The sequence below is a fragment of the Bubalus kerabau genome, chromosome 8, assembly GCF_029407905.1.
Source record: "Bubalus kerabau isolate K-KA32 ecotype Philippines breed swamp buffalo chromosome 8, PCC_UOA_SB_1v2, whole genome shotgun sequence".
Lineage (NCBI taxonomy): Eukaryota > Metazoa > Chordata > Mammalia > Artiodactyla > Bovidae > Bubalus > Bubalus kerabau.
In genome coordinates this window covers 37573725-37597881 of record NC_073631.1, presented here as the reverse complement: position 1 = coordinate 37597881, position 24157 = coordinate 37573725, and the positions used below count along the sequence as shown (strand labels likewise).

At 37.1% G+C, this 24157-nt stretch overlaps 1 long non-coding RNA gene across 1 annotated transcript in view; it reads left to right on the top strand.

The window, feature by feature from the left end:
• LOC129659048 (uncharacterized) overlaps positions 1-18781 on the top strand; it is a 178559-nt gene extending 159778 nt beyond the window's left edge. Inside the window, exon 4 of the long non-coding RNA XR_008717765.1 lies at positions 17567-18781. This is a non-coding gene — a long non-coding RNA (uncharacterized LOC129659048). The remainder of the gene's footprint in view (positions 1-17566) is intronic.
• Positions 18782-24157: the final 5376 nt, after the last annotated feature.

The following is a 24157-nucleotide window of genomic DNA, read 5'->3' as shown; positions in this document are numbered from 1 at the left end:
ATAAAATTAGCTCAGAATATATCATAAATATAAATGTATAAAACTACATACTTTCTAGAGTAAAACATAGGAGAAAATTCATATGACTTTGACAAAGAGGTTTCAGGTAAGACATAAAAGACATGAGATGTAAAGTATTAAAAAATTGAAAAGATTTCTCTGTGGTTATACCCAAAGGAGTTGAAAACTTACATCCACACAAAACCTGAACATAGATGTTTCAGTTCAGTTCAGTCACTCAGTCGTGTCCGACTCTCTGTGAACCCATGAATCGCAGCACGCCAGGCCTCCCTGTCCATCACCAACACCCGGAGTTCACTCAGACTCATGTCCATCGAGTCGGTGATGCCATCCAGCCATCTCATCCTCTGTCGTCCCCTTCTCCTCCTGCCCCCAATCCCTCCCAGCATCAGAGCCTTTTCCAATGAGTCAACTTTTCTCATGAGGTGGCCAAAGTACTGGAGTTTAGCCTCAGCATCATTCCTTCCAAAGAAATCCCAGGGCTGATCTCCTTCAGAATGGACTGGTTGGATCTCCTTGCAGTCCAAGGGACTCTCAAGAGTCTTCTCCAACACCACAGTTCAAAAGCATCAATTCTTCAGCACTCAGCTTTCTTCACAGTCCAACTCTCACATCCATACATGACCACTGGAAAAACCATAGCCTTGACTAGATGGACCTTTGTTGGCAAAGTAATGTCTCTGCTTTTGAATATGCTATCTAGGTTGGTCATAACTTTTCTTCCAAGGAGTAAGCGTCTTTTAATTTCATGGCTGCAGTCACCATCTGCAGTGATTTTGGAGCCCCAAAAAATAAAGTCTGACACTGTTTCCACTGTTTCCCCATCTATTTGCCATGAAGTGATGGGACCAGATGCCACGATCTTCATTTAGAGCAGCTTTATTCAGAATTGTCAAGATTTGGAAGCAATCAATGTGTGTTTTAGTGGCTGAATGGATAAATAATCTGTGCTACACCCAGACAATGGAACATCTTTCAGTATTAAAAAGAAATAAGCTATCATGCTATGACAAGACATGGAGGAAACTTAAGGACATGATACTAAGTGAAAGATGCCAATCTGGAAAAGGCTACACAATACATGATTCCAACTATATGACATCTGGGAAAAGCAAAAATATGGAGACAGTAATGATTCAGCGTGTGCTAGACTTTGGAGAGGCGAGGAGAGGCCAAAAGTTGGAGCACAGAGAATTTTCAGGATGGTGAAAATACTCTACAGTACTATATATATATGTATGCAAACCCATAAAATATACAACAGCAAGAGTGAACTGTAAGGCAAACTGTAGACTCTGAGTCATTAATGATGTGTCTGTGCAGGTTCATCAGTTACAACAAACCTACCACTCTAGTTGAGGACCATGATAATGGGGGAGGCTGTGTATATGTGGGGTACCTGGGAAATCTCTGTAACTTCCCCTCAGTTTTGCTGTGAACCTTAAACTCTTCTAAAAGAAAGTCAATTTAAAAAATTGACTAAGACTTTATAATTTTTTAATCTCTTTATGAAATGCTCTCTTAAGTGACTGAAAAAGATAATAGCATGAAAGAAAATATTCACCAGTAACATATCTGATTATAATTTTTTTCCAAAATACATTAAAAACTTTTAACATTCAACCATGAGAAAGCAATCCAATTAAAAAAATGGGCTAAATAAGTAGACACTTCATACAGACATACAGTTGGCAAAGAAGCGTATGAAAAATCAGTATAAACAGTTAACAAACTGCAAATTAAAATCAGATATCACCACAAACAAAAAGGACATACCACTACAAGTCTGTCAGGATGGCTAAAATTTGAAAAACAGAAAATTGACAGTACCAAGGGCTGCAGAGGATCTGGAACTCCTGGGATATGCATAGACTGCTGGAGGAAATGCAGTATGATGGAAAACAGTTAAATACTTTCTTTATAAAATGAAACTACGATACAGTACTCATCCTCCTAGGCATTTAAACCAAGTAAATTGATCAAAAAAAAAACTGTATAATACCATTCATATGACAATTTAGAAAAGCAAAAATCTAAAAACAAAAAAAAAGAGATCAAATTTGTCAGGCACTGAGGGTAGATTGAGCCCAAGGGTGTCACCAGGAAGCACTTAGAATTGATAAAACTGCTCTATATGATAATGTGGCAGTAGGTATATGATTATATGCTTTTGTTAAAACCCATAAAACTGTACACCACAAAGAGTGAATATTTCTGAATGCGAGTTAAGAATTAACCCAAATGTTTGGGGAGCCCAAGATAAGATGCAGCCTGTGACAAATGAACCCAACTGTATTCCAAATGCCTGACATATCTACATAGAAAAGGGTGGGGAGAAAGGAACTGCACACACACACACACACACACACAGGAGAAAATGAGGAAATACACAGGGACAGACCTCATAAGAGAACTATAGACCCAGTTCCCTACGGCTTTTTGCTCAATGGTGTACTACCTCTATGATTTTGTCATCTTAGTTAACTTTAGTTTGGGAAAATTATAACAAAAACCTAAGTAAGTCCATGTAGATTTTCCTGTCTCTATAGTTTTTATAATCATGAAGTTACTTTGTTGTCTTTATCTGTTGAGAACTGTAGTTTTGCTCTCAGGTTCCCTAATTTAAAACAATGTCATCACCAACAGAAAAAGTGCAATTGTGAGCAGTGTTGTCCTCCTCCAAATTATTGAAAAAGCAGCAGTTTTTTCTGTGTGCTTTAAAAATATCTCTTCAATCAATATATAGTTCTTTTTTTATTAGAATCTTCAGAATTATAGACCTCTTACACTGCAATGCTAATATCTAATATTTTGAGAGAAAAATATAAATATATTATTTTCAAAACAGCTTACACTTTAGTGTTTCCTGGAACTTTAGGCATCTGCTGTGTTGCTAAAATATGCAGCTATTTGATCAATGGACTGTTGGCTAAGAAAGCTTGCCCTTCTCCCATCTCCAGCCTGGCGTGCCATCCACTTGGGTTCCTTTTTGTCTGGACACTTTGCCTGACATCTCAAAGGAGTTTATACTCTTTAGCAGTAACATGTTACTATTATTATTACTATTATTATCATCATCACCATCATTATTATTATTGATTTTTCAGCTTGTTTGTGATTAATCTGAACTCCCTACTTCCCCTATGGAGCCTCCTTCTTCTTGATTATTCACCAGAAGTTTCTGATTTGTAGTTTTACCAAATGCTAGGCTCAATTTTGTTATAAATTCTATTCCTCCTCTGAAGGAATGTGTGATCTGTTTTAGATATGAAGGACAAAGTTGGTGGGAAGGGCAGTGGCCCAGGAGACATCTAATAGTGATCTGGTTACACTTTCACTGCATTGAAGCTTCATTTTCTTTAGGAACTAATGTGCTATTTCTTTGCTGGTGATCTTGGGAAAGCCACTAAATATTTTGATGGGTTACCTGATAACAAGATAATTGGAGGAAATATGTTTAGAAAATTCTTAGATCAATGCAAGTGACCCCAAAATGTTTTATCTAAATTGGCATTTCTAAATATATAAGTACACTTGAAGACAATAGAGACATGCACTAAAATAAAACAAGCTATGGGGGACTGGAGAAAGGCTTCTAGGTCCTAAGGACAATCCTTAGCTGTCAGCTAGCATTGGAGAAGGCAATGGCAACCCACTCCAGTATTCTTGCCTGGAGAATCTCAGGGACGGGGGAGCCTGGTGGGCTGCCGTCTATGGGGTCGCACAGAGTCAGACATGACTGAAGCAACTTAGCAGAAGCAGCAGCAGCAGCATCAAGGAAATAGAGATCTCAGTCCTACAACCACAGGGAACTGAACCTGCCAACAACCTAAATGTCCCTGGAAATGGATTCTCTCAATGAGCTTCTAGAAGGGCATGCAACTCTACCTGCCCGTGTTTTGAGTTTAGGTTTGTGATACTCAGAGCAGACAAACCCCCTGGGACTTCTGACCAATGGAAGTATGAGATCAGAAATCTGTGTTATCCAAAATTGCCAAGTTTGTGGTAATTAGTGACAGCAGAAATAGAAATTGAATATTGCTTAATAACTAGTTCTGCAATTTGGGGCATAGCACTGTTCAACCAAGATCTAGAAAGCAGATTGTGGACTAAAAATCCCTTCTTGCTTCACAGAGAGAGGAATCTAGTATTATTGATTCTGTCATTCTTAAAGCTGTACTTTCTAATTTTTCAATATAAACCTCAATCACTACACCTTTAAATTAGTAAAGCATTGCATAAAAACCAGTCTTAATACAAATTCCTATTAAAGAAGCAATGAATGCTGATATAAATTCTGAAACAAATACAGTTTATGCAGATTCTTGTTTTATTCAATGAATCAAAGTGAAGGAAAGTGAAATTAAAGTTGCTAGGTTGTGTCCAACTCTTGTGACACCATGGATTATAGCCTGCCAGGCTCCTCTGTCCTTGGGATTTTGCAGGCGAGAATACTGGACTGGGTTGCCATTTCCTTCTCCAGGAGATGTTCCAGACCCGGGAATCGAACTTGACTCTCCTGCATTACAGGCAGACTCTTTACCATCTGAGCCACCAGGGAATCCCTAATTCACTGAATGCACCTCACAATTCACTATGCACGGAAAATGCTCTAGATATTCTTTTTCTTCTGCTTTCCACATTAATCATCAGATCAGATCAGTCACTCAGTCATGTCTGACTCTTTGTGACCCCATGAATCGCAGCATGCCAGGCCTCCCTGTCCATCACCAACTCCGAGAGTTCACTCAGACTCACGTCCATTGAGTCAGTGATGCCATCTAGCCATCTCATCCTCTGTCGTCTCCTTCTCCTCTTGCCCCCAATCCCTCCCAGAATCAGTCTTTTCCAACGAGTCAACTCTTCGCGTGAGGTGGCCAAAGTACTGGAGCTTCAGCTTTAGCATCATTCCTTCCAAAGAAATCCCAGGGCTGATCTCCTTCAGAATGGACTGGTTGGGTCTCCTTGCAGTCCAAGAGACTCTCAAGTGTCTTCTCCAGCACCACAGTTCAAAAGCATCAATTCTTTGGTGATCAGCCTTCTTCACAGTCCAACTCTCACATCCATACATGACCACTGGAAAAACCATAGACTTGACTAGATGAACCTTTGTTGGCAAAGTAATGTCTCTGCTTTTGAATATGCTATCTAGGTTGGTCATAACTTTCCTTCCAAGGAGTAAGTGTCTTTTAATTTCATGGCTGCAGTCACCATCTGCAGTGATTTTGGAGCCCCCAAAAATAAAGTCTGACACTGTTTCCACTGTTTCCCCATCTATTTGCCATAAAGCGATGGGACCGGATGCCATGATCTTCATTTTCTGAATGTTGAGCTTTAAGCCAACTTTTTCACTCTCCACTTTCACCTTCATCAAGAGGCTTTTTAGTTCCTCTTCACTTTCTGCCATAAGGGTGGTGTCATCTGCATATCTGAGGTTATTGATATTTCTCCCAGCAATCTTGATTCCAGCTTATATTTCTTCCAGTCTAGCGTTTCTCATGATGTACTCTGCATATAAGTTCAATAAACAGGCTGACAATATACAGGCTTGACATACTGCTTTTCCTACTTGGAACCAGTCTGTTGTTCCATGTCCAGTTCTAACTGCTGCTTCCTGACCTGCATACAAAGTTCTCAAGAGGCAGGTCAGGTGGTCTGGTATTCCCATCTCTTGAAGAATTTCCCACAGTTTATTGTGATCCACATAGTCAAAGGCTTTGGCATAGTCAATAAAGCAGAAATCGATGTTTTTCTGGAACTCTCTTGCTTTTTTGATGATCCAGCGGATGTTGGCAATTTGATCTCTGGTTCATCTGCCTTTTCTAAAACCAGCTTGAACATCAGGAAGTTCATGGTTCACATATTGCTGGAACCTGGCTTGCAGAATTTTGAGCATTACTTTACTAGAGTGTGAGATGAGTGCAATTGTGCAGTAGTGTAAGCATTCTTTGGCATTGCCTTTTTTTGGGATTGGAATGAAAACTGACCTTTTCCAGTCCTGTGGCCACTGCTGAGTTTTCCAAATTTGCTAGCATATTGAGTGCAACACTTTCACAACATCATCTTTCAGGATTTGAAATAGCTCAACTGGAATTCCATCACCTCCACTAGCTTTGTTCATAGTGATGCTTTCTAAGGCCCACTTGACTTCACATTCCAGGATGTCCGGCTCTAGGTCAGTGATCACACCATCATGATTATCTGGGTCGTGAAGATCTTTTTTGTACAGTTCTTCTGTGTATTCTTGCCATCTCTTCTTAATATCTTCTGCTTCTATTAGGTCCATACCATTTCTGTCCTTTACCAAGCCCGTCTTTGCATGACATGTTCCTTTGGTATCTCTGATTTTCTTGAAGAGATCTCTAGTCTTTCCCATTCTGTTGTTTTCCTCTATTTCTTTGCATTAATCGCTGAAGAAGTCTTTCTTATCTCCTTGCTATTCTTTGGAACTCTGCATTCAGATGTTTATATTTTTCCTTTTCTCCTTTGCTTTTCACTTCTCTTCTTTTCACAGCTATTTGTAAGGCCTCCCCAGACAGCCATTTTGCTTTTTTGCATTCCTTTTCCATGGGGATGGTCTTGATCCCTGTCTCCTGTACAATGTCAGGAACCTCATTCCATAGTTCATCAGGCACTCTTATCTATCAGATCTAGGCCCATAAATCTATTTCTCACTTCTACTGTATAATCATAAGGGATTTGATTTAGGTCATACTTGAATGGTCTAGTGGTTTTCCCTACTTTCTTCAATTGAAGTCTGAATTTGAAAATAAGGAGTTCATGGTCTGAGCCACAGTCAGCTCCTGGTCTTGTTTTTGCTCACTGTATAGAGCTTCTCCATCTTTGGCTGCAAAGAGTATAATCCATCTGATTTCGGTGTTGACCATCTGGTGATGTCCATGTATAGAGTCTTCTCTTGTGTTTTTGGAAGAGGGTGTTTGTTATGACCAGTGCATTTTCTTGGCAAAACTCTATTAGTCTTTGCCCTGCTTCATTCCATATTCCAAGGCCGAATTTGCCTGTTACTCCAGGTGTTTCTTGACTTCCTACTTTTGCATTCCAGTCCCCTATAATGAAAAGGACATCTTTTTTGGGTGTTAGTTCTAAAAGGTCTTGTAGGTCTTCATAGAACTGTTCAACTTCAGCTTCTTCAGCCTTACTGGTTGGGGCATAGACTCGGATTACTGTGATATTGAATGGTTTGCCTTGGAAACTAACAGAGATCATTTTGTCGTTTTTGAGATTGCATCCAAGTACTGCATTTCGGACTCTTTTGTTGACCATGACGGCTCATGGCTTATCTTAAAATGACAAGAAACCGATATGTGTCTTTGACTATGAGGGAAGTCTTTACCACAGAAATCATGGGAGGAGCCACTGCACAGCGTTGACCTGAATCTTCACCCAGGCACACTCTTAACAGTGTTATTACTGAAAGTTTCCAAAAACTCCATTGAATGCACTACTTCACAAATTACCTAAGAGCTCTGAATCTGTGAAATACTGACCTCTTCCTCTTTTAACAATTATCACAGCAGTTGACCTCCAAAGTCCCATTCCCCTTGGCCACTGCATGGCCTAAGGCAATCATTTGAATTGTAGGTACAGCAGAGATAGAATCCTGATTCCAGTCTGTGAATTTTGGCAAACCTTTTGATACATTAATCTTTAACAGAATCTTGAACAGAAATGAGACTCCCTTGGAGGACAGAAAAAAAAAAAAAAAGACATAATGAAAAAGACCAAGGTCTACTCTCTTGCTTATATGAGTAAACAGATGAAAAGATATTCTTAAAATATATTCAGAAGTTTTGTATATTAAAACTTCCTTCTCTCTCTTAAGGGGTGAAAACAAAAAAGGGTCTGAGGTTGAGACCTCAGCCCATAGATAAGGGCCTGAGGGTTTGATGTGAGCATTTCTGTCCTCATGCAGCCAGCACAGTAGTCCTGAATTTAGTTCCTTGCCTTCATCCGCAAGAGATTTAGGTTTAATCTCTCAAATCCATTTTCCACTCCAAAGCTGGCCAGAGCCATGAGTTCTATCAACTCAGCCTCTCAGATTCTGGGGTGAGAAAGTTTGAGCCATGCATGACTTTTCACTGACCCCACTACTCAGGGGGACCATCCTCTGGCTGTCTGGGAATCGTTCTACACGGTTTAAAGAAAACTGACAGCCCTCTGCACAGGCCCTATCGCTCACAGGACATTGTTACTTAAACATGAAAATCTTCCTTAACCATACCCAACTTTTGAAAGTGCATGCTGTGCCTTGGGATCCTACTAGAACTGTAATTTGAAAAATAGGATATATTTTGATAAGATGAATGTATATTTTATAATGTGTTTCATAGCGTTGACATTCCGCATTTTAATATCACTGTGCTCATGAATGTAAAACAGGTTAAACCTTCAGTTGTTTTCCGCATGGGGATTATCCCTCGGAATCTGCCCATAAAGGTCCACTTTCATAGGTTCAGTTAGTCCACCTCACTTATCAAGGCTTTGCCCCAGTGTTTAGTCTCCCGCTAATGCCCTGACAGTGTTGATGGGCCATAGTGTTGCTGACAGGCTACAGAGCAGTTAAAATGCAAATGTTTATTTCCACCCAAAGCACCCATTTGGATAGGTACATTGAAAGAATGCTTTTCCCAAGGGATATATAATCTCCGTATAATCAAAATATTTCATGTGAAAGCATCATAATGCCAGACTGAGAGCTTTGATCTTGAGAGCAGAATATTGAATCTATGAAACAGAATATAATGCTTTTAATAAAGAGAAACAAAAGACATAGCTTTGAACACATGAGTTGAATAACATTAACGCATGTTTTCTGCCCAGAATGATCATGGCTAAATGAAAGTTAAATATAATTGTTTATGGAAAACACTCTCAGAAGGCTACTTTTTTTTTTTTTTTTTTTTTTCCCCTTCTGGCTCTCTTGTTAAGTACCTAGAGATAGGTCTTTGCACCTGACAAGGATGAGCACTTCTTGGTGAAGTTTGCCATCTTGTGGCAAACATATTAATATAATTTACTGTGCAGGATTAGTAAGGAAGCTCAAGATTTAAAGTTTATTAGAAAATTTAATGATGCATTAAAAGTATGTGTAATAAAATTCTGTTTATCCAGAGTATTGGAAAAACTGAATGTTTTTGTTAACATTTTAAGTAGCTTTGAATTACCACAGATACAAATATTTATATCTATATGGTACTTTTAATGGCACTACGAGTTAAGAGTGCAAGCTCTGGAGACAGAGTGTCTGCATTCAAACCACAGCTCAACCATTTTCTAGCTCTATGGCCATGAGTAAATTAGCTTCTCTCAGGATGCCTCAGTTTTTTAATATGCCAAATAGAAATAATTATAGTGACTACTTAAGGTTGAGAGGATCATTATATATATAGCATGTAACAACTTAAAAGACTGCCTGGGAAAGTGAATTTCTCTCTGTATATAGTAGTTATTATTGTTGCTTGTGCCTTAAATTTTCTGGGATGGGCCTGATTATAATTAATCTACCTTATTGTTGATTCATATGTGGTATTTCTCATTTAGAGACTCAAATAAAAAAAATAAAGAAAACAATCATATTTAACAGCTCTGTGGTACTGATGATGTACCAGGAACTCATCTAAGTACCTAGCACGTATAAATTTACTTCATCCTCACAACATGGTAGGTATCATTATGACCCCAATTTCACACATAAGGAAATGACAGCACAGGGAAGTTAAGTAAAAATTTTAAGGGCACAAAGCTGTAAGTAATAGAGCCAAGATCTAAGCATTAATAATCTTGAGCTGTCAGTTGTGTTCTTAAACACTGTATGTATTTCCTCCTGGCATAACTGAGATTTGGGGAAATTAATGGGCAGAGGAGCCTGGTAGGCTGCAGTCCATGGGGTCATGAAGAGTCGGACATGACTGAGTGACTTGACTTTCACTTTTCACTTTCATGCATTGGAGAAGGAAATGGCAACGCACTCCAGGGTTCTTGCCTGGAGAATCCCAGGGATGGGGGAGCCTGGTGGGCTGCCATCTATGGGGTCGCACAGAGTCGGACACAACTGAAGTGACTTAGCAGCAGCAGCAGCAGTAAATATTAGGTAGCTACTTTAGTGACAAAAAGAGGTAATAGGACAGTATCATACACATCTTCTTAAAAGTTAGTAAATTCCACTGGAAGTACCAGATCCTTTAAATCTTATCTGTTCTACATGGGACCTCTATTCTGTTTGGTCTTTTTGTTTGTTTGTTAGTTGTTTTATTACACTCCATTTTTAAAATAAATTTATTGGAAACTTGAATTCCTCCTACTAAAATTTCCCACTTGAAGAATTTGATAGTGTACTATGTATCTGTTTCCTTTTTCTTCTCCTCTCTGAACCTTAGAAAAGCAAAAATAAAATAATAGTTCCATTGTTTTCACATCTATTTTGGAAATATTTTATTGGTGGAAACTTTTCACATGGGGCATTCAAGTAATGTTTCCTGAATAATGTACGAATGGATGAATGCTGTAGTCAGGTATTGACTTGAGATGATAAGGTTAGGAAAATCAACAATGTGAAAACTGCTTAAATAAGGCATGAAGGTTCTAAGAGCATATGTGTCACACACGCATCTCCATCTCACAGTGGTCTTGAATGGCAAGCAATGCAGCTATTAATATCTGTATATCTTTGATCAGGAAAGAGAGTGAAGGCTGTTCACTTTGGAGAGGGTGGTCACATGGGTAACCTGAGAAGAGCCAGGGGTGGAAATTCAGAGCTCTTTTAGTATAACCTCACCTATATAACCTCACATATGTTTCTATGTAGTGCATAGAAACACTGTTCTGTTTATCATTACTGAAAAACAAATATTTTTCTCTAGCTGTTTTGTTAGCAATGTGTCACTAAACAGCTATTTTCCAACTTTGTATTGTTGTTGCTGTTAGAGAAATGCTTCTTTTTTATTCTGTTTTATCTTATATTTTCTTATCCTATGAGAAAAAATCTGCAGAAGCCATTCTTCCATTTCAACAAGAAAAAGCAAGTTCTTCTGAGAGGAATTAAAAAAGAAAAAGTGGTCTCAAAATGACCCTTCCAAGTCTACCTTGAGAGGAAATTGGAAAGTGTGTGGTCATGGGAGAGTAGATTTGGCATTTCTAAACACCAGTCACATTTATCATTTTGCTTATATGTTTTGATCTACAGTGATACTTGAAGTATATATAGTAGAAAATGCTCCTATGACTGATGTATCAATTTCCAGAAACCAGTGAACTTCAGTGCTACCAGAAGTTGCAAACAGTGGAATGATTGTGTGGAAACAAAGGGCAGTTTATACATTTGGTCAAAAGAGAGTAAATAACTGGAGAGCATTGCTCAGATATCCTGTATGCACCATCTGATGCCAGGATGTCATAAAATGTGGGCCTACAGTTGGCATTTCTTGAGATTAGTAAGATTACCCTCATGCCATTCCTGAATGAAAGATGGAATCAGATCAAGCCATGGTTTTTAATGGGTATGCATCTGAACACTTTCTCCTTGACAGGAACTCTTTTGTAGCCTTATTTTTTTTCTCCCTCCTACCTTTGAGTTTAATGTCTCTACTTCATGCTTACCATCTTTCCTGTTGACTGGCTGGGACCTCATAATGGTCCGATTCACTAAATGGTTGCAAAATAATAGCCAATTTATCAGAGGGATTTGCTTTACTGAATGCAACTTCTTAAAAACTTTAAGCATTTGAAAAGTCTGTTAAAATGATTTCTTAATATTTTCAACAACAAAAAAGGCAATGAATAAATTTTGTTTGCCTCTTCCTGGGAAGGACAGAAATGGAAGGTTTATAGATTGCTCTTTAGTTTTCTACAAACATCAAAATAAATGAAAAAAATCAATGATTTATAATTGGTCATTACTGGTGTTCATGAAACCATCTAGAAAAGTTATTGTATTCTGTACCTCATGCTCCGTCAACTTTAATGGGAAAATGTTATCAAGAAAGGCATGTTAGTAAATTGTTAGACTTCTATATAAATATGCTTCCTTAACACTACATTTCCACTACAATTATTAGTAAAATTAGATAACTTTACTCTGATTTCACTGGCATTTTCTGACCATAGAAAAGAGTGGGATTACTTGAAGGTTCCTACTGTTTGATTGCTGAGTTGCCAGTTTCTATAGCTATTTGATCACTTGCCAGATAAACCAGCTACTAAAGAGTTCAGTTAACATTCAGTACATACTGACTGTCAAGAAATCAAACCATTGAAGTAAAATAAGCAAAGTCCTTCTGATGTACTGTTTTTTCACAAATGGATTAAATAACATGTCCTGCAAGTGGCTAGAAATAAGAGCTCACATGTGTCCAGATACTTTATCTCTCAAAAATGATACTAGTGTTTTCCAATTTCTGTTTTTCATGTCTATATACTGGAATCTAGTTGAGCTTTATATTACTCACAGATCATAAAAGCCAAAGGACACATACTTGAATCTAGTTTGCTTCCAATGCAAAATATCTGTGCCCTGGTGGAATCCATATAGAATTACACAGTATTCATCAGCCCACTAAAATGCCATGGACCAAATCAGCATAGAATTATCATGCCAAGAGGAACTGAAGACAAGATGTCACAATGTTTAGTGTGCAACTAAACATTTAAAATATGTTTTCTTGTGTAAGAAGTATCCTTTAATTGAAAAGTTGTACTGTCATTGATGATACAAAATGAGAGTATTAAAAATTACATTCTGATTTTATTTTTTAATTGATGTATCATTGATTTACAATATCATGTTAGTTTCAGGTGCACAGCATAGTGATTCTGTTCTTTTTTGCAGGTTATATTCCATTATGGGTTACTACAAGGTATTGAGTAAATATTAATACACTCTGTTAAGGGCTTTCCTGGTGGCTCAGAGATAAAGAATCCACCTGTTAATGCAGAAGACAGAGGTTCAATCCTTGGGTCAGTCAGGAAGATCCCCTGGAAAAGGAAAAGGCAACCACTCCAGTATTGTTGTCTAGAAAATCCCATGGACAGAGGAGTCTGGTTGGCTATAGTTCATGGGTCTGCAAAAGAGTCGGACACAACTTAGTGACTAAACAACACTCTTAAAATATTAACTCAATTAAACTTGGCAATTTCAGGTAACTAATTTGGGGAAGATTTTCTTCCTTTCTTCGTTTTTCTTTCTTTCCTTTAGAATGTGAATTTAAAATACCCCGGGAATATACACATTTTTAATTGTTCACTGATTAAAGGTCACTAGTATGAGGATACACATTTTGCAATAACTAATGCAGCCATACTACATCTCAGATTGTCTCCCGTACACAAGAGCTGTGAAAACTCTTTACGCCATTGGAAATAGATAAGACTAAAGTTTAATAATTATAAAAGGGCAATAGAATAAAAGATAGAAAGTAGTAAGCTTGGATTACTCATCAACCATGCAATCCCTGGATGTTCAAAACTTACCCTTGCATGTGAAGTAAGTCATCAAATCCTTGCTATATAAATCTCCTTAAATAATATTTACAAAATATATACATAAAGCATTAGGGACTACATAATAGATTTCTTTGACTAGACTCTAAATCAGTGGTTCTCAGAACACAGTACCTGGGATAAAAGCATTAGCATTAACTGAAAGTGGGAAAGTGAAATTTGCTCAGTTGTGTCTGACTCTTTGCAACCCCATGGACTATACAGCCCATGAAATTCTCCAGGCCAGAATACTGGAGTGGGTAGCCTTTCCCTTCTCCAGGGGATCTTCCCAACCCAGGGATCAAACCCAGGTCTCCCGCATTGCAGGTGGATTCTTTACCAGCTGAGCCACCAGGGAAGCCCAACTTCATCAATTGAAAGCATTTTTTAAATGCAAATTCTTGAGCCTCATCCCAGACCTACTGAATGAGAAGCTCTGGGCAGGACTCAGGTCTGTTTTATCAAGTCCTCTAGGTGATTCTGATGTACACTAAAGTTTGAGAACTACTAGCCTACATGTGCGACAATGTGTGTGTGTGCACACTCACCTGCTCAATCATGTCCAACTCTTTGTGACCTCATGGACTGTAGCCCACCAGGCTTCTCTGTCCATGGAATTCTCCAGGCAAGAAAACTGGGGTGGGTTGCCATTTCCTTCTTCAAGGGATCTTCCCAACCCAGGGATTAAACTCATGTCTCCTGTGTCTCCTTCCTTGGCAGGTAGATTCTTTACCATTGAGCTACCTGGGAAGTCCCCCATCCACCAATGATTATTTCATTAGTTTTCCCTGTCTACCTAGAATTCTGGTAAAACAAAGTTAGTACATTAAACACTCTTTTCCTTCATAGGTATGGAAAAGGCACAAAAAGTTATCATTTGTATAAATCCATATCTTCTCTTTTACAGAAATTTAGTTTTAGCAGTTTTCTAACTCAAGTTACAGAAATCATTGAAATATAATGACTTAGTTGAAATAGCCAAAAAGTTAATCAAATGATCTCCTCTTAAAAATATGCTCAGAACACTTTGAAAAGATCTAACCAGCAATAGAGAGAACAGGGGGTTGGGGAGGAGGAGGATGGGAGATTGAGAGGAGAGAAAGAGAATTCACTTTTATCCTATAGGGCTTAACTTTCAGAAATGAGCTGTGTGCTGACTGAAGAATGATCATAGTTGAATTATGAGAGCATAGCAAACTGTCAAGCTTGGGTAAACCAGATACCTTAGCAGGAAATCTGTTTTGCTCTAAAGAGAAGAATCACTATGCTAGTGAAAAATAAAAGGTATGTTACAACTTCACATAGGATATATTAAAGTGTTCTTCGTTCAGTCATGTCCGACTCATTGCAACCCCAGGTTCTGGGGCTAGCCAGGCTCTCCTGTCCATGGGATTCTCCAGGCAAGAACACTGGAGTGGGTTGCCATTTCCTTCTCCAGGATGCAATATATTAAGGCATCAACAAACACAAAAACATATTATGATTTAAATCCTGTCTCATTCCAAGAAGGAGCTGAAATAATCAGCGTTCAGAAAAGTGTGTAATTACTTAAATTTCTAGTGTCTCTATTTCTTCCAGAAACTATGCTGTAATAGTTTTATTTCACTATGAGTCTCCAAGTTTTATGTGTTCACAAAATAAACTTTTCAAGAATATATGTATTTTCACTATGACCGGTCTCAGGTATGAATTTCTGATACCCACAGTTCTTTAAGGGAAAGGTTGCTTCCTGCTAGAATACATTTGGCAAAGGCCCCATTCTATGTGCAACTGAGAATCCTGAAAATGCCCTTTTCCAGTGGGAGATTCTATCAGGCTTACCTTCCTATACTATTTTATCTTCACATAGTATAATTTTTCTCAGGTTATTTTTCAGATAACTATGTTGGAAATATAATATTTCCCAAATAACTATAAAATTAGTTTTCATATCAATGTTTTTTCTCTGTAAATCTACAATAGGTAAAGTAAGAAATTATTTGAAATCATAGTATTCCATTTTTCTATACAGATTTTCCTCGATTTATGATGGGGTTATATTCTAATAACCCCATTGTAAGTTTAAAATACTGTAAGTTGAAGGGACATTTAATACACCTAACCTACTGAATATCATAGGTTAGCCTGCTGCTGCTGCTGCTGCTGCTAAGTCGCTTCAGTCATGTCCGACTCTGTGCGACCCGATAAACAGCAGCCCACCAGGCTCCCCGTCCCTGGGATTCTCCAGGCAAGAACACTGGAGTGGGTTGCCATTTCCTTCTCCAATGCATGAAAGTGAAAAGTGAAAGGGAAGTCGCTCAGTCGTATCTGACTTTTCACGACCCCATGGACTGCAGCCTACAAGGCTCCTCCGTCCATGGGATTTTCCAGGCAAGAGTACTGGAGTGGGTGCCATTGCCTTCTCCTAGGATAGCCTAGCTTACCTTAAATGAGCTCAAGAACACTTACATTAGCCAACAGCTGGGAAAAATCACCTAACACAAAGCCTATCTTATAATAAAGTGTTGAATATCTCTTGTAACTTATGAAATACTGTACTGAAAGTGAAAAACAGAACACTTACCTGGGTGCAGAATGGTTGTCAGTGTATTGGTCACTTGGCTTCATGTTAGTAAGGCTAAGATCTATGGCCCCTTGCCACTGCCCCTTCAGAGAAGGCAATGGCATGCCACTCCAGTACTCTTGCCTGGAAAATCCCATGGATGGAAGAGTCTGGTAGGCTTTCGTCCATGGGGTTGCTAAGAGTTGGGCATGACTGAACGACTTCATTTTCACTTTTCACTTTCATGCACTGGAGAAGGAAATGGCAACCCACTCCAGTGTTCTTGCCTGGAGAATCCCAAGGACGGGGGAGCCTGATGGGCTTCCGTCTATGGGGTCACACAGAGTCGGACACGACTGAAGTGACTTAGCAGCAGCAGCAGCCACTGCCCCTTGTAACTGCCAAGCATGAGGAGAGAATATCACACTGCATATCACTAGCCCAGGAAAAGAGCAAAATTCAAAAAAGTATAATTTCTATTGAATGCACATTGCTTTCTCAGTATTATAAATTTGAAAAATCATGAATTGAATCATCATGAAGTCAAGGACTGTCTGTATATGTAGGTATCAATTTCTCTCAAGATCTTCATGGTATGCCTACAGTAGATAAACACTGGTCAGAATTTAGCAAAAGGGAAAAAACTGATTTTTTTTTTAATATTAGGACATACCATGGAACATTAATACATGCTATTAATTGCCATAAACTCCTAAAATTTTGAAGTCAAGTGTTGCTTAACCTGTGGTGGATTCATTTTGATATTTGGCAAATCTAATACAGTTATGTAAAGTTTAAAAAAAAATAAAATTAAAAAAAAATAAAAAAAAAAAAAAAAAAAAAAAAAAAATCAAACTGAGAAGTAATGTCCAAAGTATATGGTCTTCACCACTGCACTGTTGCTTTAGAGGATAAGCCTGAGTGAAATCATATAAATCCCTGTGTCTCAAGCATGGTTTGGGGAAACTGTGTTACCTCCACTCCAGGAACAGAATATAAATTAGCTGAAAGAGAAAGAGCCTAAGGACTCTGTAAGGGGTATTGAAGTTGATAGTAAGACAAACTGACAGCATAGAATTCAGGGTGGAACATCCTGCCAGGAAGAGACTGCAGTATCCCTCCATTTAGATCACTAAGCCAGTTGGGAGAACCAGAGAAATAGCTGAGGTAAATTATACTGTATGATATGCCAGGATAAAACTGAGGCAGATAGACACCGAGAGAGGGATAACATCATTCTGGCAGTGAGGAGAGGACTAGAATTTTTTTTGCATTTTTAACTTAATTCATTTGATGATTCTCTATTCAGATCCTATTCTATGCTGTATGTGTGCATGTGAACTCAGTCGCTTCAGTCATGTCCAGCTTTTTGCGAGGCTAGGGACTGTAACTCGTCAGGCTCCTCTGTTGATGGGATTCTCCAGGCAAGAGTACTGGAGTAGGTTGCCATGTCCTACTGCAGATGATCTTCCCAAACCAGGGATCTAACCCGAGTCTCCTACATTACAGGCAGATTCTTGACCATCGAGCCTCTGGGGAAGACTCTTCTGTGCCATGTACTGACACAACGTAAAAATGGTGGACCTCTTGGTACTTATACTCCAGCAAGCTTATATTATTTATCTGTCTTTAGAATCACTGAATTTGACTATACTTATATTGACAAGATTAAATTTTTGAGTTGGAAGATAAGTATTTAATTTCAGTTATAATATTGTTGAGCATGGTTTGTACATAGTATTTGGCACAATATTCTTCATATAGTAATTACTCAAAAAATGTTGATTTTATTTTATAGTATCCTTTCTTAAAACCAAATCTGGTGTTTGTTTAAAAATTTTATTTGTTTTATATTTATTGCTTTTTGCTTTTTATTTCATTCTCTCTTTTGGCATTTCTAATTTTAACTTTTATATTTTACAAACATGTTATTATTTTTGATTCATGATAAATTATTTAAGGCTAAATGATAAAGTTCCTTCCAATTAAAGCTATAACTTAACATTAATAAATGTTATATTATTATAACTCATGCTTAAAATTTGTAACTATTCCATAGACACTCAAAAATAAATATTTTTCCTACATTCTAGGATAAATATGTATTTTAACCTTAACTGTTTTATTATTCTGATCTTTCTTTTTCTCCTGCCCTGTGCTTCACTGTACATTAGTGAAATTGATGAGAAATTCAGTTTTGTTTCAGACTATCCCCAGTGGCTCAGATGGTAAAAAATCCGTCTGCAATGAGGGAGACCTGGGTTTGATCCCTGGGTTCAGAAGATCCCCTGGAGAAGAGAAGGGCTACCCACTCCAATATTCCTGGCTGGAGAATCCATGGACAGAGGAGCCTGGAAGTTATAGTCCATGGGGTCACAAAGAGTCAGAATCAGACACGACTGAGCGACTTGGGACTTCCCTGATGGCTCAGATGGTATAGAATCTGCCTGTGATGCCAGAGACCTGGGTTTGATCCCTTGGTTGGTAAGATCCTTTGGAGAAGGAAACAGCAACCCATTCCAGTATTCTTGCCTGGAAAATTCCATGGACAGAGAAGCCTTGCAGGTTACAGTCAATGGGGTCTCCAAAGAGTTGGACACTACTGAGCAGACTAACAGATTCTCTAGTTAGCTTATGAAAATAAAGGGGAAGGGACATATAATAATGAAAAGTTAGAATGGGAGAGGAGCTATAACCACAGAGATAAATATTTCTGTACATATTTATATGTGTATTTTAAACTTTATTGATACATAATATACATACAATAAAATTATTTTAAGACAGATTAATTATGGTAATTAAATGCATAAAATTCAATTTTAAATTTTATTAATGGTATACAACATTCTGGAATAGGAAATGGCAACCCACTCAAGTATTATTGCCTGGAAAATTCCATGGACAGAGCAGCCTGATGGGCTACAGTCCATAGGGTGGGAAAGAGTCAGACATGACTGAATACACATACACCATACAACATTATGTACGTAGCAGTACATCTTTTTAAATTTTAAATTTATTTATATTTTTAATTCAAGGATAATGGCTTTACAAAACTATGTTGGTTTCTGCCAAACATCAACATGAATCAGCCATAGGTATACATTCGTTCCATCCCTCTTGAACCTCCCTCCCACATTCCTCCCCATCCCAATAACAGTACATTTTTATCTAGCATTTAAATGGATATTCTGTAATATTATATTCAGTTGAGGAATTCACATGATGAAAGCTCTGAGAGGAGATAGCAGATTTATATGTAAAAAATAATATTTAGGTATGTAATGAGTGTAAATATTTATTTTCAATGAATAAAATGAGGCATTTGACTTCCTCTAGTTAACTTCAAATAAATCTAGGGAATAATAATCTAACATTTTAAACATATTTCAGCTCAATACAGAGATTCTTTTATGAAAATAGCAGAATCTAACATATAAATGAGTTGCCCTGGAAAATAGTATGTTTCCATTCATAGGAACACTTTAGGCTATGGCTGCTAGAGGTAGTATAAAGGTGGCACTGGGTTGAATTAGGTGACTTCTAAGATTCCATCCAACTCTTGGATTTTATTTTTCTGTGGGGACAAAAAAGAGAGAGAGACAGAGACAAAAAATTAAAAAAAAAAGAAAATACTTCTCTCTGCAACCATATTAGTTACTCTAATAAAAATGTGATATATACTGTGTCACAATTTATTATGAACTCTAAAACATTAACAGCTAGATCAGTGTTAAATTGCATATCATTGGAATTGAGAAGATATGTTTTCTGTTTCTCATAATGTAAAATTAAAACATTTGGTACTCATGAGGGATGGGATGTTGACTTACCCATGGTGCCCCTGGTAAATGAGGTGGTATAATTTAATGACTAATAAGGTACTTTGGGTTATTTGGAAAATCCATTTATACTGGAAGACCAGAGAAAAGAAGTGACCATGCATTAGTTCTTGCACATGGTTATTAATTTGCTTTTTCTTCCTGAAAGAATTATACATTTTTATTAGTAAATGTTAAATATAACCAAAGACATGGGATGGGAAGAAATAAAATCATGGAAGATATGTTTCACTTCTATTTATTTTATGATTAAACTCTGTCTTTAATGCTTAAAATATTTTAGATGCAACCTTGTACATATACTTTGTTTAAACTGGGTGGAGTTGAAGGCACTTAAGAGAATACTTGCCCAGTGGATTTTTTTTTTTTTTTTTGGTTTTCATAGATTCTATTTCATTTTTAATGAGATCCAAATGGCTCTTCAAATATATAATCATTTTAAAAGCTATGACATGCCCAAATGGACAATAGTACTTTTATCTCTTGTAATCTTAGCTATAGTATTCTTGTAATGAAGGATGTAAAGTCCTGAATCATTCTGGATTTAAGTATTTTAAACTGTTGACAATAAATAATTAGAAATGAGAAACCACTGGGCCCTTTATTAAACACTGACATTTTTTGGCTCAAAAATAGTTGAAGTTATTCCATCAAAATGTCAAAATAAACCAGTCTACTTTTATAAATTAGGTTTGTCTGTTAATATTGCTAATGAGAAAAAGCAGTAACTTAAAAATCACTTTGCTAAGCCATTTCCTGATGATGTAGTTCATATATACATACATTTAACATTGTATCAATAATTATGTTTGCTTATAAAATCTACAAAAAAGAATAGCAAGTCAAGAAACAAAGATGTGACAATTCAAAATGTATGTAAAATAAGTAGTCATAGGTCAATTCTGAAATTCTGAGAGTAAAATAAAAAGAATATTTAACTATCGGACTTATTAGGATCAGCTTAAAACATAAGAATGCCATTTTGTACCTCTTAGTCACCTGGATGATGTCACAATAAAACATGGCTAATTCAGATACCTGGAGTCTAGTGTTCCAAAAACTTCAGGTATCTGAAAGGCACCAGAAGTATAAATGGAAAAGGAAAGGGTAGGAGGAGAAATACCACAAAGAGTCAGCCTTTAAAGTGTAAGAAGCAAATAGAGAAGATTAGAAGGCCTGGTTAATCCAATGCTCTATTTGCTAACTGATCAGAAAGAAACAGCTTATTTCTTGTTGACAGGATTTTCTTTGGAAAGGCAAGAAACAAGAATAAACAGAACAAAAGATATGAAATAAGCTCACATAGAAGAAGGAGACTGCGGGGGAGGAATAGGAGGAAAAGGAGAAGGTTGGAGAGAGAAGTGTGAAACTTGGTGAAAGTAAAGGGAACTAAAAGAGAGAGGAAACAATTCTGGAGAACATTCAGTTATTTTCAATAAAATCAAACATATGTAGGATTAGGAAGTATAAGAAGTTAGGATTTGCAAATGACCCAGTGCAAAATAACAAAAATGTGCCTAATGTTAGACAAATTCATAGTTGAATTTGTTGAATTAAAACTGGCTATAAAATATATGTGAGTTGAAGTTTACATTGTATAGTTGCAAAGACTTAGCCATCTGAGGCGAACCAGTTTTGTACCCCCCACAACTAATGACCGCCCAGGAAGAAACAGAAGTGAAAACTAAAAAAAAAAAAAAAAAAAGTGATGAAAAATGAGATTAGTTTAACACTCTCTGATTTACTATTATAGGTAATGGAAAGTAAACATTTGGTTCTTTATATAATTTAATCACAGAAACAATATGACTAATATACACTTTAAAGGAAACCAACTGACTTTAGGATTATGATCAAATGAAGACTGCAGTTTTTAAATGAGGTAACCTGGAACCACTAAATCATTAATATATTTTAATCACAAGTTAAAACAAGAGAGGGATAGTCAATACCAATACGCACAAACAAGCAGACAGTCTTGTGGGTTAAACTTAGGTGCACCATAGACCAACCAGAAAGGAATGTGGGAAATAAACTATAGTCAGAGTCAAAAAAAAGAGTGAGAAGGAGGAAGGCTTTGAATGTGTGTAAATCACAGGATGTGAGCTTGTGAATGTATGGGATAGCGCAGGCCTATGGCATCTCTTGGACTGCAAGGAGATCCAACCAGTCCATTCTAAAGGAAATCAGCCCTGGGATTTCTTTGGAAGGAATGATGCTAAAGCTGAAACTCCAGTACTTTGGCTACCTCATGCGAAGAGTTGACTCATTGGAAAAGACTCTGATGCTGGGAGGGATTGGGGGCAGGAGGAGAAGAGGATGACAGAGGATGAGATGGCTGGATGGCATCACTGACTCGATGGACGTGAGTCTGGGTGAACTCCGGGAGTTGATGATGGACAGGGAGGCCTGGCGTGCTGCGATTCATGGGGTCGCAAAGAGTAGACATGACTGAGCAACTGAACTGAACTGAACTGATGGCGTCTCTCACAAAGAGAAGTTACTAAAAAACCATGAAGTATAATTCATTCTACTTTACTTGTTCTGGTATGATATTGTTGCATGGAAGAGAGCAGGAACTGAGAAAAGGAAGTCTCTCTCCTCTCCTGCCTAAATTGAGTTGGTCTGAGGTTGGAGTGAACTCAGTTCCTGATCTTTCTACTCTTGCTTCAACTCTGGAGATCAGGGAGAGTTCAGAACAGGGAGTAAGATAAGAAATCAACCATGGTTTCTTTCCAGGTTTCAATAAAAGATAACTTTATTTTTTAAGCTTTTATAGACTTTTGAAAGTGATGGAATAATTTCTAATTAATGTCACAAAAATACAATAACCCTTGTTCAAATACCTGAAATACATAGCATGAAAAAGAAAACTATAGCTCAGTTTAAAAGAAAACATAGATGCAAATTTCTAAATATATTATTAAGATGGCAAAGTAAATAATTCATTAAAAATTCTTTAGCAGAAAATAGTTTTTATTGCAAAAATCTAGTTATTATTAAATACCATATTAAAATTCATCATTTTATAGCCTCTCTCTCTCATTTATATAGAAATAAATTGTGCATTTATTTCTAAAACCAGTCAACCAAAATACAAAAAATATTTAGCAAGCTTTAATACATTCTACAAACAGTAAACTTGGAAAAAGGTATCAGTCACTGAATAGCAAACAAAATCACACTGTAAAGGGAAATATTGGAAGCATGTCACTGAAATCAAAATGACAAAAGAAACATTATTTAAAACTGTTTTAGACATTCTGGATGATACATAAAATGAGCAATTGGGTATGCTTTTAGGAAAAACTTCTTTGCAGAAATGTGATTATATTAATATAAAAACTAAGATGAAGTGAACATTCCAATAACAGAAATGAGAAATTTTAAAGAACCCAGAGATGAGGCAAATACACTCAACAACATGTCTTTCTTGTATTCCCAAAATAGCCTTTATAGAAGGGTTGAAATTTAACAAACTACCTGTACCTTCCATCATACAGGAAACATGTGGTTTCCATATTTTCTGTAACTGATCTCATTTTTCTCACTTATCCCTGCACTATTGGGTAGCATATGATGACAAGGAGTAGAGATGGTTGACTTTTACTTGCTTAAGAAGAGAATATCTCTGCTCTATTATATTTTGACATAGTTCAGCAACAAGTTATTATTTTTAATTTGAAGTTCTCAATCACATCAGTTAAAAGCTAATATGCTATAATAAATGCTTTTTTGGGGTGAGACCACATATACAAAACATATAGAAATTATGCTAGATATAGAAAGTTGGAACAAACAACTTTTATGTGGCAATTGTTTGATTTTAATTCTAGAGCTGCCTGAAAACTCTTCTAATATTGTCATAAAGGACAAACCCTCACATCTTATTCTGACATTTGGTGGCAGGATATCATTTTTGTTTGTCTCTAATGGAACTAATGAAGGGCAGAATCAGGAAAGAACTTAAATCCACAGAATTCTCCCCCCACCCAAAGATTTGCTTGTTTGGGATCACCACATCAAACACAGAAAGGTGAAAGATAATCCTCAAAGCAGGATAAATAAGGATGAAGGGGAAAAAAGAAAATATGTTTTAGTTGGCTATTACAAAATGTGTGATTAAACGTTTGTGTTTTACAAAGGCTAAAGCATATTTTGTCAGTCATTTCCGCCATTGGTGTCTGAGTTTGGCATCCAGCCCATGAAATTAAATCCATTTATAGTTAAGCCATCAAAAGAGTAGATTTCTAAA